This window comes from Patella vulgata, chromosome 8 (assembly GCF_932274485.2).
Source record: "Patella vulgata chromosome 8, xgPatVulg1.2, whole genome shotgun sequence".
Taxonomy (NCBI): domain Eukaryota; kingdom Metazoa; phylum Mollusca; class Gastropoda; family Patellidae; genus Patella; species Patella vulgata.
Window position 1 is genome coordinate 5,741,115 of NC_065886.2, and position 5,865 is coordinate 5,746,979.

Consider the following 5,865-nt stretch of genomic DNA (forward strand, 5'->3'; position numbering starts at 1 on the left):
TGCTTCAGATCTCCCTCTGAACATTTTAATTTGAAGAAAACTTCACAATCTTGTGAGAATCTATTTTTATCATCCTTGTTATCATGTGACTTGATTGAGTGAGCATCCATTTTTAGCTTGTATTTGTCGTTAATATTGAAACCATAGTAAATTCAAATTCATGGATTACCCTCTGCCAACATTTTTTTCTGCTGTTTAATCGCAAAGTCTACTGGATGTTTAATTCTATCAGTCTACCCATAACCATTAGCCATTAGATTAACATATAAGCGCTCGTAACATTAAACGATATGTTCACATTTTTGTCTTGTGTGCGTCCATCAAGGCTTTTTTTTAGGAATCCAATATTTTCCATACACTGGTCAACCGAAATTCCATCCTTTGATTGGAAATAACAACACGATACATAGTTTCTTGGGAATTTATCTTAAGTGTACTAAATCAGTTAATAAGCTGCATTGAAAAATGTACATGTACATAACCTATCATTATTTTAAATTACTTAAATATGTGAGGTGTTTAAACTTGCTGTCGTGATAGGTCTTAAAAGAGTCCTCATTGAAAAATCACATTCAAGCAGTTTTATCTTCATTACGTGATTTGAACAAAAACACTGGCATACACTGCGATGGTGTACAGCTATTATAACATCCTATATAATTTAGTTTTTGTATTATGTATCTTTTAATGTATAGATTAAATTTCAGAGGCAAATGGATTAACATTTACCATAAAACAACCAATTATGTCTCTTTGCAGTTGAAAGTCAAATTTCAAATGCTACCATAAACTAACAAAATCTGAATATTGTCAATATCCTGGAAAACCTTATAACTCACATGTTTTACCATTAATAAGCGAGGAGTAAAATAGAAGGCTTTTGTTTATCGTAATTGTCATTAGAATTTGTTTTCTATTATCTGACCCAAGTAAAGAGTTGAGTTTAATTTCACAGTATACAAGTACATTATTCAATTTTAAGTTTTAATACATGACTTTAAGCTTGTATTTAGTTTCAATTTTTTCCAGAGCAGTGAACCATCAGCATATCTAAATTTGAGATGCAACAAATGGCCTATAGTTTTTTGTAAAAAATAGTTGCAACTTGGGTAACATTGAAAAATCACAATAATTATTATCAATGTGAATTTTTTGGATAAAAGTATCACAATGTGTATAAACCATAAAATAACACAGTTTTCTTTTTGTTATTAATAACTGGCCCTGAACCTGATCATAATATTTGCTGTTGCAATTTAACACAATTTCATTCATAGAATTATAACATAAAAATGGGAAAGATGTTCCAGGTTTGATCTGATCATTTCTACCTTTGAAGGGGCATTTAACCTCAAGAATTGTATTTTCATCTATGATTCCATCCGGGGATGCACCTAAAAATGGGTAATCAAAAGAAAGAAATAATCCTGCTGGCGTGACTTTTAGCCCAGTCAAAGACTTAAAATGTTTGACAGCATCTTTTTCATGTTGTCTGCCATGAATTATTGGCATGGTATTAATTTTATTGAAAGAGAATACGCTTGAACATAGTTTTTTAATATTCCTGCAACAAGTCATTTTAGTTACATCCCCGAAACGCGAGGGCTGTTACTCTCCACCTTCTTTCATTATACCACAGTTTACACTTTGCCTGTTTTCTTGTATATTGTTCTATTTCTTCTATTGTTTGGTCCGTAACCTGGAAAAGATTTAAAATACCACATGTAAGGTAGGTTGTGAAATGTTTTCCATTTTTGTACACAAAATGAAATGGGGTTTAACGATGTACTAAATCAAGGGTCATCAAACATGGCTCATCGCATCCTTGTAATAATATACTATTCAAAAAAAGTAGGGGATATTTGATTTTTAAGTGTTATTAAAGTCACCTAATGAAACTGACGAAGAAACAAATGACAAAATGAAATGAAGTTCACATTCATCGATTTATTCCAAATGATCGTTAGACTAAGTAAGGGACAGACTGACCATTATAAGGGTAAAATGATACCCGGGGTCAAACAGCAAAGTTACCACAGCATCACAACCAAGTCAGTAACGGGTAAATCCTCCTCTGTTTGCCAAACAAGCATTGATCCGACGTGGCATACTCCTAATGAGACGTCTAAGGTCATTTTGGTCCAGATTGTCCCATTCCTGTTGCAACGCAGCAGCAAGTTCTTGGACATTGGCAGGACGTTGTTGACGTTGACGTAACCTCTGTCCAAGCATGTCCCAGACATGCTCGATGGGGGAGAGGTCAGGACTCAGTGCTGGCCAAGGTAATGTGGTGATGTTCTGTTGTTGGAGGTAACCTGTAACGATCCTGGCCCTGTGACATCTTGCGTTGTCATCCTGGAAGATGAAACGGCGGCCATGACGTCGTGCGAACGGCACAACATGGACTGCCAAGATGTTGTCCCGGTAGTACTGGCCTGTAACACGCCCTGCAACAACATGTAAAGCCGTTCTTCCAGCAACAGTGATGCCTCCCCACACCATAACAGAACCACCCCCAAATCGATCATGTCTGATGACGTTAACGTCTTGGAAGCGCTCGTTTCGACGACGCCACACCCTCCTACGTCTGTCCAAAAAATCAACAGTGAACCTTGACTCATCTGAAAACGTCACATTGCTCCAGCGTCGATTATCCCAGTGTTGACGATCCCTACACCAACGACGTCTTGCCTGAATGTGATGATCTCTCAAACAAGGGATCACGCGAGGACGTCGGGCGCGAAGGTGACCCCTATGCAGTCGATTCCGAATCGTCTGGCCACTCACTCTCACACCAGTGTCTGTTTGAAGACGAGCGCTGATCTGATTTGCTGTGATGACACGATTTCTCAAGGCCAAGGTACAGATAAATCGATCCTGGGCTTGCGTTGTCGCCCTTGGTCGACCTGAGCGTGGTCTGTCCTGTACAGATTGTGTATCACGGTATCTGGACCATAGCCTGCTTATGACAGACTGAGAAACATTCATCGTCCGCGCCACAACCGCCTGTGTTGTGCCGATCTGTAGCATGCCAAGGGCACGTAACCTTTCATTTTGGGTAAGCCGACCCATATCAAAATTTGTTTTCTGGTCACTAAAACAATTAAACTGATGTTTCCACCCTGGAATTCAATGCCACAATGACTGTAACATTCAAAGTCAGAGTCGTGCAAATCTTGGGTTGGACCCCCATGATGATCCCAAGCATCACATGCATTCCATGCGGTAGCTATTGGTGCGTTTGGGCGTCACATGTAACTGGAAATGTTTCTTCTGTTAGGTTCTATAGTGACTTTGTTCGTAGTCATTTGCATATTTTAGTATTATGCCCCCAAAATCAAATATCCCCTACTTTTTTTGAATAGTATAATACAGTAAGACTACCCTTCATTTTTAGAGATTTTATTATTATGTGCACATCTTTTTAGGTATGCTATCTCCTTTCACATTACTCTGTTCTCAGTTTAAAATATGTTAAATAAATGAAACTGGGAAAAATGTATAAATTGGTGCATGTTATGTAAAAGGCTGGCCACCCCTGCATATTTGTTGTTTGTCCCACACTAAAAAAACATTATAGTTGTAATTTCAACCTGAAACATTAACTATCATAGCATTTACCTGTATAGCTCTGTCAACCAAATATTCTGTTAATGGCAAAGGCAGGTACTTATGGTCTTCACTTGCAATCTGTAAAATTAAAAGTGATTTGGAATTATTTTGGTGTCTCATGGACAATATCTATGGGCTCTTCTGCACCACCCTATATAGTCATGGGCGTCACAATTGTTTTTCTGGGGGGGTCTGAATATACTTGGACCCCCCCAAAAATTTACATAGTAGATCCTAACTCCTATTTATTTACAACAATTACTAGGATTAGTTAAGATTCTATCTGTACATATCCCAATATGGTTTACATTGCTAAAATAAAACACAGAGAGAATCATCCTTGAAACATGTGTGAAGTGAAAAGTAACTGTGTTCCATAAAATTATGTCTAGTTAATTTTTTTCTGCCACTTATCAGAGTGAATCGCATGTAGGTACCCAAAAACATTATCGCCTAAACCAAATATTTATCGCCCGCTCAGCCAGCCACATAACCATAATACTTTGCACGCGGTGGGCCAATCAGCAAACGAGTTGTGTGGACAGCATGGCCACATGGTGTTTGTTTATATTTTTTAGGGGTTTTAAAATAGGGTTAGGGGTTAGGGTTGCGGCCCCCCCCAATATATATTTCACGGCTACGCCTCTGTATATAGTCATTACCTGAATGTTAGTTACAGGAAACAAATATCGCATTGCCAGATCTTGAGAGGAATGGTGAACATAATTGATCATACGGTTTCTGACATAATCGGTATAACCAGCATTATTTCGACGTTTTATAGGTCGTGGATCGTCCAACATTTCATCCATACACTTTCTTTTTGTCGGAATTTCCTCTGAGAAGACCGGCTTACCTGTAATAAAATTTTTGTAATAAATACTAATCCTAAAATTTAAGAAACCATATTTGGGTCACTTTTAAGTAGCACACATATTTTATTAGTTTATTACATTTAATTTTAATATTTTAAACAAAATTCACAAGCATTTTCATTTGAGCTATTCCGATGCATATTAAATTCAAATCTTGGGTATTTCAATTTAAATTCAAAATAACAAATCTCTGCTAGATTTTAATTTGAATTAGTGTGTAAATAACAATATTTACCTTCGTACATGGTTTTAGGTTTATGAAATTTTTGAATGTTTTCAGTGCATGACTTCTTTACTTTAATTTCGCCCGTCTCTGTGAACCATTGCAGAAGTAATAGAACTGCTGCAATATGCTTACATGTACCATGTGGCCCCTTGCCTGCTGGACATTCACAATGGGAAGTAATGGGGTCACCAGTTGAGTGGATTTTAAGCTTGTAGTTGTACGTCACCTTTAATATGACAAGAATTTTCAAATGAATAATATGGATCATTGTTGGAGATGGTGTATGTTACATTTGTACCAGATAGAGAGAGAGAGAAATGGGGTTTAACATCCACGTGAAACAAACTAGGTCATTTCGGGACTAACATATGGTTTAATTTTATTTCAATAATTCGCTTGCGCGTAGGGGTCTTTAGAAGTGGTCAACATAATTTTTTTTTCTTATCCCACAATTTGGATTGCCTCTAAATTAAGAGGTCAAGGTTGTTGTCACATCAGTCTCTAGTTAAAAGCATAACTAAGTGTGATGAGTAATGTACCACCTAGCCTTAAACTGTGCTGTAAAATAACATGATTTACCTTATTTTTCATGGCAGCACCAACTATGCCACTGAAATATGTATCGCTTGCAGTTAGTATAACTGAGCAAGCAAGCACTCTCCCACCATCCGCCATATCTTTTCCCATTTGAAGGGCCTTCAAATCTCCAGATATTTGTTTATCCTCTATTAAATGAAAAACAATATTTGTTTATGATATGACCATATTCATAATTAGTGATTTAAGTACCGTATGCATTAATTAAGATGGGGTGGGGGTGGTTAACAGCTATAGACCCCCTATGCGCAAGGGATTTATTGAAATAAAATTGAACCATATTTTAGTCCCAAAGTGATCTAGTTTGTGTTGAGTGGACGTAACAAGCCTATAGTATAATTGCTACAACAATGAACAACCTACACAATATCTTCAAACAGTCGTGTTACATTGCTCAGACTTCAGAGTCAGAATAAAGTAATTGTAATGAATTTTCAATATATTCAGTTTCCATTACTATTTTTGAACTATTCAAATTCAGAATACACACACACATTACTAAAAATGAAAGATATAGAGGTCTTTATCTACCTGCCATTCTGTATAAGAGATAGC

The 5,865-nt window shown here is 36.8% G+C and overlaps 1 long non-coding RNA gene across 2 annotated transcripts; it reads right to left on the bottom strand.

The window, feature by feature from the left end:
* Positions 1-1,571: 1,571 nt before the first annotated feature.
* Positions 1,572-5,386, bottom strand: LOC130014078 (uncharacterized). 2 transcript variants are annotated; one of them, XR_008789046.1, is made up of 4 exons: positions 5,293-5,386; positions 4,275-4,468; positions 3,622-3,690; positions 1,572-1,699 (listed from the first exon to the last, which is right to left on the bottom strand). It is a non-coding gene; the product is annotated as an uncharacterized LOC130014078 (long non-coding RNA). The 2 variants fall into 2 exon arrangements; XR_008789045.1 differs by lacking the exon at positions 5,293-5,386 and adding an exon at positions 4,723-4,928.
* Positions 5,387-5,865: the final 479 nt, after the last annotated feature.